We start from the raw sequence: 13,150 nt of genomic DNA on the forward strand, positions 1-13,150 counted from the left end.
TTTCGCGAACTTCAAAGGTGGGAATTTAAATCAAGTTTCTGGCGGGATCTCTCGCCTTATATTAGTGTGCAAACTTTTTTCCTTTTTTGCGGTCCTTCAACTCCCCCCTCGCCTTATAATCGTGACCGCCTTATATTCGAATAAATACGGTATGTTGTGAAGAAAACTGAAGAACTGGGTTTTGAAGTTGTGCATCTTGTGACGGGTAATCTTAAGACAAATGTCTCGGCGATGGAACTTTTGTGCAAAGGGCAACCAAAAACATCAGCACCACATCCAGCAGAACCAGGCGCCTGTTCCTGGCATTTGACCAATGCCACATCATCAAAAATGCGAGATCCCAGTTTCTCGCTAAATGCATGGGGGCCAACAAAGAGATCTCTTCAGCTCCTTTAAAGGAGCTCTACAAGATGCAAAAGCGGTCAACAGTAAAACCAATTAGGTTCCTGATGCGCAAACATCTATATCCTACCAACATAGAAAAGATGGGCGTCAAGCATGCAGTGCAGACTTTCTCTCCACCTGTCACAGCTGCTCTGCATTACATGAAAAGTCAAGCTGGCCACACCTGCGACAGAATTTGCAGCAGTGGGCCCCACTGTTGAATTCATGGAGGTAATGCACAAGTGGTTTGTTCTTGTGGATGTTAGTAACACACAGCAGCACATCCATAAGAACAATCCTGACACTCGATAATTCATGACCCAAATGACTCAAGACTGGAAGTGGCTCGAGAAAACTTTCCTGGACTTCCTCAAGAAGTTAAAGGATGAAAGCCACCCTGACAATTTCTTGAGCAAGGAGACATATGCTTCCTTGGTGCTTACGACAAAATCAAACGTAATGTCCATCAGGTTTCTGCTGACTGAAAAAAAGTTCATCTTCGTACTCGCAAGAAAATTTTCTAGCGACCCTATCGAGGCACTATTTGGTTTTCTTCGTAGAACCGCGGGGTGTAATGATGACATGGATAGGAGAAGTGTGCTCTGCGGGATGGAGAAAATGCTGAAAACTGGCATTATTTCTTCGTCGCTGCAGAGCAATGTGAATGACTCGACATCGTTTTGTGCGGCCACAGCTGTTTCCAGCGTTACCACTGGGAGCAGCATACTGCAGAGAAGAGTTTTTTCCCAGTGGCAGCCATAAACAGGCTGCGAGAAGTTTGCACCAGGTCGAACCAATGGCTTCCCAATCCAGAAATCGCAACCCTTGCTTTGATGGGAGGCTACCTAGCCCGAGTCATGGCAGAAAAATTTAACTGCCAGGGTTGTATAGAATTAGTTGAGACACCAAATGGAAACGCGCCTGTGGATGGACTGATCGCATATCAGGACAGGGGTGGACTCAAGTACCCCACAAAGGAACTCGTAACACTGTTAATAAGCCTCAGCAAGTTTGTGGACATTGTTCTTGACTATAGGAAACAAATTTGCTGCCACTGGAAACCAGTGTGGAGCATGCTGTAAGTGTTTTGATGGACCTCCCTATCCTGAAGTGCCAGAATGAAGACCGTGCCTACAGAAAAGAATTTCTTGAACTTCTATGCAGGACGCCACTCTTAAGCAATCATGCGATGAACATTACTGACAAGAACAGTGTGATCAAAATGTATGGTAAAAAGCCATTGTCACGTAAAATTCTCAAATTGTAGTGTATAGTGTTGTAGTGTGTGTGTGTTTTTTTGTCCTGTTAATGTTTTGTGAACTAAGAAATTATATGCAATCCTTTGCTTGACTATACATATTCGTGTCTTTTGTCTATCACAAGGCAGAGAAATAGAGAAGCATTAGCCTCAGTTACGGGAAAGGGGAGGTTTGACTCCAAAGTACGTTGGGTGCTAGTATAATCGAAAGAAAATCGAAAGAGGAAAAACGTATTACTTGCCTGTCCCAACTACTTATGTTGAGCTCTTAGGTGCTGCTGAAATGAAACATGCCTAAGCAATCTCCCAAAGTGTGATCACAACAAGACTAATTATTGCGTCAGGAGGGCCATAGCTTAGTTGTAGTTCATCATATAGTAAAGAAGCAGTTGACCATTCATGATTTCTTTAAAAGGTCTGGTCAGCAGTAGATGGCCAATAAACTTGTTGTTAACCTTACGCCTCTGCTTTCTGTTTATATTGGGTAGTTAGGGTTTAGAAACGCTTAAAAATGTGATTAAAATCGATGCCTAGTCATAATGTGTGCTGTCACCTTGCCCAGAGTCATATATATATGAGAACTTCTGATAATTAAAACAAAATCCAGGGGTCCCTTAGAGTTTGAATTAACGAGAGCTAACTGTAATAGTGACATTTCCGTTGCTTAGTTCCCCTGAAATGAACGATGTCGAGACGGGGCGATGTTTACCTCCGCAAGTTTGTATCTGTCGCCATTACCGCGCGCCAGAGTGTACGCGAGTTGGCACAGCGCGCCACAAGATGGCGCTAGCTGCTTCGCGCGCTTCGGCCACAGTCGCTCGGAAAGAGAGAAAAACAAAAGGGTGACAAGCAAAGTGGAGCGGTGGCACCCGTCCCCCACTCAGTCTCTCTCTCAGCGAGCACAATAACAGGTTTGCAGCTGAAGCCACCAAAGCAGTGGACAACCCAGTTCGAAGATGGCGCCGACAAAGCACAAAGCACTTTCACAAAGCACTGTCACTTGACACGAAGATGGATGTTCTGCAGGACTCTCGACGCGGCTTCAAGGTGAGCGCCCTCGTGAGGAAATACAAGCTAGCCCAGTCGACGATATCGACCATTTTGAAAACCAGGAGCACCGCAATTGTGAAGGCAGGAGCTATTAGCGGCCATGCCAATCTGCAGAAAAGGGTTAGAGACTCTTTGTACGCCGATGTCGAAGAGTCGCTTTACCGGCGGTTCATCACAACCCACGTGCATAATGTGCCGATCAGTGGGCCACTACTTGCTGCCAAAGCGAAAAACTTTTCTTCTGGGACGCCCAAATTTTGAGCCTGGGGGAGGCTGGATCTAGCACTTCAAAAAGCGGCACGGAATCGTTTATAAAAACGTGGTATGGGAAGCGGTGTCTTTGGATACATCAGCAAAAGCAGCCATGGCTACAGACAAAGCTGCCCTGCGTGCTGGAGCGCTACGCGGAGGACATATACAACTTCCACGTATTGCTCTGTTTTTTCAAATGTTGCCGTCGAAGACTCACGCTCTTAAAGATGATCCATGCCCCAGCGGGAAGCACTTGAAACTTAGGGTGACCGTGTTTCTTTGTGTTAGCATGGACGGGAGCCATCGCTTCAAGCCATTTATGATCGGGTGATCAAAGAAGCCAACATGCTTTAAGAATCAGCACATCCCTGTCTGCTATCGCAGTAATAAGAAGGCGTGGATGACCTGTGGCTTGCTCAAGGAATGGCTGCTCGAGTTAGACGGTATAAGTGAAAGCCAAGGAAGAAAAGTAGTGTTGCTACTTGACAACTGTAGCGCACACAGCATTAGCCTGAAGCTAACATCTGTCGAGTTGATGTTTCTGCCTCCGAATACTACAGCAGCAGCCGTTGGACGCTGGCGGCGCATGCTGGAGTGGCTAATCTTAGTCCTGACCCCGCAGCTCCTGGCATGTCGGGTCATGCAGACAGGCCCCCCTGACCTAAAGATCAGCCTTTTGAAAGCCGTGCGCTTTGTGGAGGGCCTTGTGGAAGGCAAAGGAGGGCTTTGTGCATCAGGACAAACTTCCCCAACCCACTGATAGTGAGACCAACACGGTGGAAGCCACTGAAATAACCGAGCTCTGGGAGCTCGTTCCTACTGGTGACACATGTGGTGCGTCGATGAAGAAGTTTTTGACTGCAGACAGTGCTGCCTCGTTCTGCAATGAGATCACCAACGAGGTGATCACCGAAGATGTGCTGTCTCGACAGACGGCAAAGTTGTGCGATGGTGGTGAGGCAGCAGCGACAGTGAGACCCTGACCTAGATGTCCACACAAAGTGCACTGTCATCGATCGACTCCTTAATTGATTTTATGCATCCTAAAGAATTGCCACCAGTGTTCGCGCAACAGCTGGAATCCATGCACAGCAGCTAGAATACATGCACAGCGCGGTTGTGAAGCTGAAACTGCCGCAAAAGCAAGTGCAGATTTTGGACTATTTCAGCGCGCCTAACGCTTGACACGGTCATTGGCGCTAGAAATAAAGTTTGTTATTCACAGCCTACTTTCTACATCATCTATTTAGTGCAAGTGGCGAATTGGAGCTCGGAGCTACAAAGGTATATTCAGCTTCTTTTTTTTTAAACAGCAGTCCAGTATAGCGATCATTGGTTATAACGATCATATTTATCGTTTTTCTCGATATCGTTATAAGTGGACTGCACTGTACTTCTTTATTTAAGGGGGGACGCGGCTTATGTAGACGAAAAAGTCGCAGAAAACATTTTTTTTAATAGCATTTTCGAAATCTACTGCTATTTTCGCACATATATACCAAATTTTGTGCTGATACGACCAGTATTTCAGCCGCAATAACGTTTTATGCAATGTGCACGAGCTGGAGCTCAGCCAAAATTAACACTGAAACGGCAATTTTTCCGGGAAAGCAGCTGTGGTTCCACGTGCAGTAGTGCGGACATCTCGGTCTCATTTGAAAGAGCCGTCTTTCTCTTCAAATTCCTGCCAGATCGGGTCACACTCAGCCATTGGCCATTTACAAAATGCATGGCAAAAAGAGGTACGAGTGTATCCTCCCATTCGTTATTTAGCGCACGTGACTAGAGGGCACCACCCGATTGGCAGAATATGATCATTGTCGTCTGCTCCGCGCCTTGGGCTGCGTACTGACGAGCGCCATTTTGCTCGTGCCAGCGAGGACCCGCATCGCAATGTCGAAACCAGCGCGGAAATTCCGTACGAGGTACAAGTTTGGCCCGAGAAAGGTGATGCTTAATGAAAACTTCGACAAACGCTGCCTGGCACCGCAAAACGCCGAAGACGTCGCATCCTCCGTGCGCAACGACGAAGTCGATACTACCAAGATAGGCCTAACAAGTGCATCGGCTGCTGCAGACACCGTGACAAGACCGTCAGCTGCGGACCCTTCGAGCAGCGATCTCGTGCGTCTAGACGCACAATATTGACATCCCTCAGACTTGGACGAGGAAAAAAGGAAAGTGGAAGAAAAACTGTTGCAGCTGTCATCCACTCCAGCAATGGAGAGGAAATGCGACTTCGTGGGTGACGGCACGGATGGCGCAGCTCGCCTGCTTAATGGGACGACGTTCACAATTGTAGATTTAAATGCGGTGAACACTTTATTGTCGCGTGCCAAGTGCACAACTTGCAACGGTAAACTTCAAATCAGCAAAGACGAATGGGAGTACAGACTCGCCATGAAGTTGCGTTTGATGTGCGTGAACTGTGGAGAGACTGTCGGCACGGAGCTCGTCGCGGGTACGTAGTGATGAAAAAATGAACCCCTTCACTGTGATTGTTCTGGCTGTGCGTGCCATGCAGGCAACCAGGAATCGACAGACAGCCTTTAACCCTTTCAGGGTCAATACCGTACATGTACAGCCTCCGCGAACACCCTCAAAATGGTCAATGGCGTACATGTACGGTATCACTTGTACATTTAAAAAAGCCGGCAGCTCCCACGCCCTGTGGGAAACGATGTTATGTGAAGCAGTGTGCGGGGAGCCGACCAAGTTAACGAAACGATCATGAAAGCACCACGACATATGCGGCTTTTTGACAACCTACATGACACGCATGTCATGACATACACGTCACGAGTCCTCAGGAGCCCCTTTAGCAACACCTAGGAGACCTTAAGGCGGAAGCCTTAGCCATGCTCATGACTATCGACTTCAACCATTCACCTTTAGTCTCTTCCTTCGCTTAGTACCTTAGTACAACATCCGAAACCCATTCCATTGGTTTTTCAGTGATAATATTTTTTTTAAGTCATTGTCATTTTTGCGGAGTCATGCTCATGACTATGACTTCTACCACCGTCCTTAAGTGTTTCCTACACTTAGTACCTACGTTAGAACCTATTTCAGTGGTTTTTGAGTGTTGTTTTTTGCTGATTCATTGTTATTTTTCCTGAATCATGCTCATGACTATGACTTCTACCACCATCCTTTAGTGTTTCCTTCACTTAGTACCCACATCATTTTTGCTGAATCATGCTCATGACTAGAAACCGGATTTTAGGCAAATGCCTTTTTTGTTCCTTGCGCTCCTATCGCCCCACTTTGATATATGAGCATGAATTAGAGGTTAAGAAGGGCTTTTATAGTGCCTATAAATGCCTATTTCGGCGTTTGTGCCTAAATGCCTATTTTCAATATCAGTGCCTATATGAACACTATTTAGCCTCAAGTTTCGCTTTCGAGAGTAGTTAAGAGACCGTTATTCATGTTACCGGGCAACATTGGCTGTTCGGAAGTCTATGGAGTTCAACCTAGTCCTCTAGTTCAACCAACTCCCGGAAAACAACTGCTAGCAGCATTGAGATGGGACGTGCCGGCCAGCATAAGCCGCCGCGCTGAAATTGCGTGAGTGGTTGGCGAGTGCGAAACCGCGGAGAGCCGTCCGGGGAAAGGAGAGTGAAGAGCAAAAGAAAGAAAAATGTGATGTGCACACGGCTTTTGTTTTGTTTGTAATTTACTTTTTAAGGTGTTCACCGCCGCCGGGCATTCCTTCTCAGCGTACGAGATCATTCTCAGTGACAAGAGGCTCAATTTTGAATCCAAAAATCTGGAGGTGGTGGTAGTTTGCTATTGTTTCCACAATCTTCACAGTGATTGTTAGACTATGTTCCTCATGATCTCCAAACATATTTCTTCAAACATGTGTACTTCAAATGGGCGGAAGTGTATATGGCAGCGTTGGGACGTCTTTCCTGTACAATTCGGATAATGTCATTGTATATGAGAAAATTGCCAAGAGTTGTACCTAACAGTCCTCATGTAAGAACGTGCTAATTTCTTAATAAATCGTAGTCTCTCTTGCATTTGTTATTTTTCTGTTTTTGTTGTGTCTTAATTTAATTGCGTCAGGTAGACATAAAGTATTGCTTTCTTTAATCAGTATTCCCAGCTTTCAAGTATTCTTTTTCATGCCTGTTTCACTATATGTGACGCTCGAGTACAGTGGCCATTGAACATGAATATGAGCAGTGTGCTTATTGAATTAGGCCAATTGATCGTCATTAGTCCAGCAGTTTTATGGGACAATTGCATGGATATGCTAAACTGTTGGCGCCTTTGTGCCATCATAGACAATAACATTTCTTGTTTTCCTATCGTAGATAAGGCCGCGCACGTCTTCATTTGAAATTATTTGCATTTATGTCAAAATTTATTGGGCCTATATTTACGACATTGGAGGCCTAAAATGTTGTTTTGCCTGCCTATTTATGGCGCCTAAAATGCGCTTTTTTAATGCCTAAAGATCCGGCCTCTACTCATGACTATGACTTCTACCATCATCATTTAGTGTTTCCTTCCCTTAGTACTCACGTCCGAACCCATTTCAGTGGTTTTTGAGTGTTAATGTTCTTTCGCTGCGTCATTGTCATTTTAGGTGTCTGTCTCATGACCTACATGACACGCAGGTCATGAAATTCATGTCATGCCCTATCATTTAGGTTCGTCATACACAGTTGTCATACTATGCCAATTTTGGTACCTACCAAGTTAACGAAACAACCATGAGAGCACCAAGATGTAGGCAGCTGTTTCATGACCTACATGACACGTCATGATATTCATGTCATGACCTATCATTTATGTTCGTCATACACTCGTCATACTGTGCCACTTTTGGTACACACCAAGTTAACGAAATGACCACGAGACGACCAAGACGTAGGCGGCTAGATAGATAGATAGATACTCTCAAAGTGGCAAATGTTCACCAAGAAATGCTTCGCATTTAAAAGCGCACCTTTTTCAATAATTTCTTTAGCTTGGCATGTGCTGCCACTCGACGGGAACATGTGGAATTTTTTGCTTGCGCCGATGCCTCTAGTTTTTTTATGCCTTTTTTTGTTTATGGAAATGGCGCACATCGGCTATCGCTCGCGCATCCGGGCACGTACGCGCGCGGCGGTGGCAAGTTTCAGTTTTCTCCTGCAGCGGCTCCCACTTGTTGTACGCACTAAAGTGATGGCTATCTGGTTTCAAATCTCGCAAAGGGCTTGTTACTCGATTGTTTATTGCTCACTGGGGCACGATTACACCTAATCCTGACAGGCGCGTATATAGACAAACGATGCTGCCATTTTTGCGTTTCCTTTTTTGGAGACCACAAAAGCTCTGTCGCACCTTGTTGGCGATAAGACGAAGGCTTCTTGCTTGTTTTGGTTTCCGGACGTGCGCACAACCATTTTTCAGTGCACTCGCCCGCGTAGTTCGCTTATGCTATGGAAGTGCGCGCCGGTTGCTCTGCTGCCAGTGAGTCTGGCAGTGATTCCTCCGATGTCGATTACCACCCTACAGACGAATCGGAATATGATTCATTTGACGTCAGCCCGTCAGACGGAGTTACCTACAACTTCAGACTAGGAATGTGACGAAGGGGCGACATCCGAAAAGCGTGCACGGCGAGACGATGCTGAGTGGATCAAAGGTGACTTTTCTCCTTCCGTGTTCACATTTGACGCGACTCATTCTGGACAAGTGCCTAGCTCTGCATTGGCACCGGATGCAAAAGAAGTGGAATACTTCAAGCTTTTTTTCGACGAAGGGCTAGTCCAACAGATTGTAATGGAAACAAATGAGCAAGCTAATAAGATTCACGAGACCAGGCTGCCCCGAAAGTCGCGACTGCGGTCATGGTTGGAGACAGATAAAGGAGAAATTTACTGCTTTCTAGCGATTGTGTTCTTGATGGGCTTGGTCCGGAAAAATACCCTCAGAGAATATTCGTCCAAAGACACCATGTCAGAAACTCCGTTTTTCCGGGCAATCTTTTTGGCCAACCGCTTTTGCCTGCTGCTGCGGGTGCTGCACTTTAGTTCCATCACAGATGCAAAAGACCGCCTACGAACAATCAGACCAATAATGGAAAAAATACTGGAGAATTTTCCGCCTTTTTTGTTCCTTTTCAGGATCTCTGCATAGATGAGTCTTTGATGCCTTGGAGAGGAAGGCTTTCTTTTCGACAATATATTCCTTCCAAGCGGCATCGATTGGGGTGAAGATGTTCGTGCTTTGTGATGTCCAGACAGGCTACATCTTGAGGTTCATTGTCTATGCCGGAGCAGCTACTGCTGCGACCATTATGAAAGGGTTGGGATTTACAGGCTCCGTTGTTGTGGAGCTCCTGAGAGACTTGCTCGACAAGGGACATTCCCTGTTTGTTGATAACTGGTACAAGAGCCCAGCACTGTTCAAGTTTCTGCTCAGCAGGCGGACAAATGCTTGTGGCACGGTGCGCACAAACAGGAAGGGGCTTCCAAAATTTTCAAAGAAGCTGCAGCAAGGCGAAGCCGATAGCTACCACACGAATGCTATGCTGGCCCTGAAATGGCATGACAGATGAGACATGCATATGTTGTATTGGAAAACGGGCGAAAAGAAGAAGCCGAAATGCATGCTAGAGTACAAAAAAAAAAAAAAATGGGACTAGTAGATAAAGTTGACATGCAACTGAGCTTCTCAGAAAGAATAAGAAAAACGAAGGTGGAACAAGAATTTTTTTTTTTCACATGCTCGACATGTCGCTGCTAAATGCGTTTATTCTTTTCCGTGCGAACACCAAATCCACAGCAATGTGTGCGGACTTCAAACGGCGGTAGTGAGCCAACTGATCGAAGAGCATCACCCAGAGAAGCGGGAAAGGCCAACTGGCGAAGATCCTCATAGGCCCGTATTCTGAAACGCTCCTTACCTCACTGAGGAGACCTCAACTGCTTGAGGACGCCTTATAACATATTCTGGAACGCTCCTTACTAAGGTGCCCTCACTGAGGCCTTCCTTGGAGCTCCCTTAAGTTAAGGTAGCGCTGGAGCTACCTTGGTTCCGCCTTGCCTCACTCCTTGCGCTAAAAGGGCGCTTCTCTGCAGCACTTTGTAAACTCTCCTCTGCCGACAGATGGCACTAGAAGCACCGCAGCAATTATGCGGCTTCGGTGCCGCGGCCTATGTGCCGCCGCGGCCAGTTGAAAAAAAAAAGATGGCAGTGTGTGGCTCGTTCACTGCCAGCAATTTAGAAAATTTTGTGGAATTCGCACTATGAGCAACTGACTTCATGTACGGTGAGGTGTACCGCTATCCTGCACCTTCAGTGAGAAACCTGAGAGATCGGTTGAACCCTTTAGAACTATACAGCGATGAAGAATTTCAGTCAAGATATCGCTTTTCCCAGTGCTACTGAACGAGCTACGGCTCAACAAAATTGACGATAAAAGAGGAGAGCCTCTTCCGCCTGTGTTGAAGCTCCTCATCGCACTCCGATTCTACGCAACCGGCTCGATGCAGACTGTTGTTGGGGACCTCGTGAATGTGTCGCAGCCATCTCTGTGAGCAGGAGCATCTGGGAGGTGACGCAAGCAATCTGCGTGAGACTGTTCCGCAAGTACGTGCCAATGCCGACAAGTGGAGAAGTCAAGTCCGTCAAGACAAGATTTTATAATATCGCTGACTTTCCGGGTGTAACTGGCTGCATTGACTGTACGCACGTACAAATAATCAGTCCCGGAGGAGACAATGCAGAAGTTTACAGGAACCGAAAAGGCGTGTTCTCGATAAATGTGCAGGTAAGTTGTGGGCGTTTAATTTTTTTTACTTCTTTTCAAGAAATACCCCGTTGATTGACGCCCGCACACTTGTGCATGTTAGTGACATGTCGACACAGCTAAAATACCATTGCACGACGAGTAGCTGCGCATACCGTGTATGTCACAAGTTTATTTGAACGATATAATATGTTTTTCTGGGTAAGTTGATCCAGACAACAAGAAACACTGCAGACGGGCGCGCCGGCGCCCGTCTGCAGTGGCGAGTTCGCGTTGAAACGGAAAATGCGATGGCGAGTTTGCGCCGAAACGGAAAGTGCGGACTGCGGCACACAAGCATTTAGAAGATGTTCTCCTGGCTTGGATCCAGCGAGCTAGAAGTGCAAATGTGCCTGTCAACGGTGTTGTACTGAAAGCGAAGGCAGAAGAAGTTGCCCTCTGGATGAACATAATATTCTCGTGAAGTGACGGGTAGCTCGACCGTTTCCACAAAAGGCACGGGCTGGTTTTTCGGTCGATCGTTGGTGAGTCCGCCGCCCTTGATGAAGCAATATGCAACGATTGGAGGCTAACGAAGCTCAAGGATCTTCTACGGGAATATAACCCCAAGGACATCTACAACGTGGATGAGACTACCGTTTTTTATCAGATGCTCCCGCAGAAGACGCTCGCACTTGCTGGTGACAGCTGCACAGGGGGCAAGCACAGCAAAGTGAGGATTACCATCCTCATTGGCGCCAACATGACCGGAACTGACAAACTGAAGCTTTTAGTTATAGGCAAGTCGAAGTCCCCGCGTTGCTTCAAGAATGTCAAAACGCTTCCGGTGACGTACATGCCCAACGCCAAGCCGTGGATGACTCAGTCACTGTTTGAGCAGTGGCTGCGGGATATGGACCGCCGTTTCGTGAAAGAAAAAAGCCGTGTCCTGTTTCTTCTCGACAACTGCCCTGGTCGTGGCCAAGTCGCCGGACTTCAAGCCATTCGTGTGGAGTTTCTGCCTGCGAATACAACGGCGAAGCTCCAGCCCATGGACCAGGGAGTGATCAGCAGTCTCAAGAGGCACTACCGCCGATCACTACTCCAAAGGATGTTGCTCTGCTTGGAGAGCAATAAGCAGTAAGTGGTGGACCTTTTGGCTGCTGTTCATTTGCTGAGCAATGTATGGACCCAAGTAACTAAAGCGACAATTGTGAATTCATTCCGCCATGCGGGATTTGTCGCTCCAGACGATGACAGCGCATCTGACAGTCCAACGCAGGATTGTGGCAGTGACAACGAAGAGGAGGCTGCATTGCTTTCTTCACTAGGGAGTAAAGGCGTCGTCGTGGACATGAACACCTACGTCAGCGTCGACGAGGATGTGCAAACGTGTAGGGCGGACACAATTGACTCCATCATCGAAGAAGTGCTTGAGGTGTCTTCAGAAAGCACCTCTGATGACGACAAGGAGGATGCTAGTCCAGAGCCCGTGCCTGTGTCCTGCGAGGCAGCAGATGCCTACTTGAACTCGCTGGTGATATTTTTCCAGCAGCACGATGGCACAGAACAATTTTTAAAGTCCTTAGGGGAAATGACATCGTTAGTGTCTGCTCGCCAATTTGCACAGAAGCGGCAAACATCCATCACGGACTGGCTAAAGCCCAGCAAAAGTTCAAATTGAGGGTGGTTTTCTATAAGGTGAGCTTGAATAAATGTTCTTGTTATTTTCTCCCGTTGTAAGTCTCCTTCATTTACTGTGTTGAAGTAGGATGTTTAGGTGCATGTGGTTATGTTGCCATTTATTTTTCGAGGCCACTTTGGTTGAGACGAACTTCTGATAAGACAATCAAATTTTCGTGGTCTCTTCGAGTTCGTCTTAACTGGGAGTTCACTGTATTTTCGTTGATGGGCATCAGCTGTTGTGGTCTCCATGCGAAAACATTGCAACGCTACGAAAAGACAAAGTTGACGCTCACGGCTCATCACGCGGTGCATACACCTGATGATCGACTGCGCGCGGTCGGTTCGTGAAGTTTACGCCGAGCTGCACGTGAGCCACCCCGGGAACATCGCGGTGTCCAATGATGGGTCATCGATGGCCTGTGGTCATTCATCGCATATCGATGTCGGCACTGTAATGGAGTTGTTTAGCGGACTTGTGTTAGACTTCGTTGTTATGAGCAACTTCTGTGCTGGTTTTTAGTCAGGCCCAAAACAGAGTGACCCTGGCTATGAAGGATGAAAGGATGGTCACCAGTGTCAAAAGAACACTGATAAGAAGGCTGGGGAGATGAAGGTGGAGGCTACCCTGATCCTCTTCAGAATATCTTTAGAGCAGTACAATCTGCGGCAGACCACAGTCCTTTGTGATGGGGACAGCCGCAGTTATCTAGCATTGCAAGGGGACAAAGTCTATGGGTATATCCCAATTGAAAAAGAAGACTGCGTGAACCATGCCCAAGAACGCA

The 13,150-nt window shown here is 46.9% G+C and overlaps 1 pseudogene; it reads left to right on the plus strand.

The window, feature by feature from the left end:
• Nucleotides 1–708: 708 nt before the first annotated feature.
• On the plus strand, nucleotides 709–4,173 carry LOC119459058 (tigger transposable element-derived protein 4-like; annotated as a pseudogene).
• Nucleotides 4,174–13,150: the final 8,977 nt, after the last annotated feature.

This window comes from Dermacentor silvarum, chromosome 7 (genome assembly GCF_013339745.2).
Source record: "Dermacentor silvarum isolate Dsil-2018 chromosome 7, BIME_Dsil_1.4, whole genome shotgun sequence".
Taxonomy (NCBI): domain Eukaryota; kingdom Metazoa; phylum Arthropoda; class Arachnida; order Ixodida; family Ixodidae; genus Dermacentor; species Dermacentor silvarum.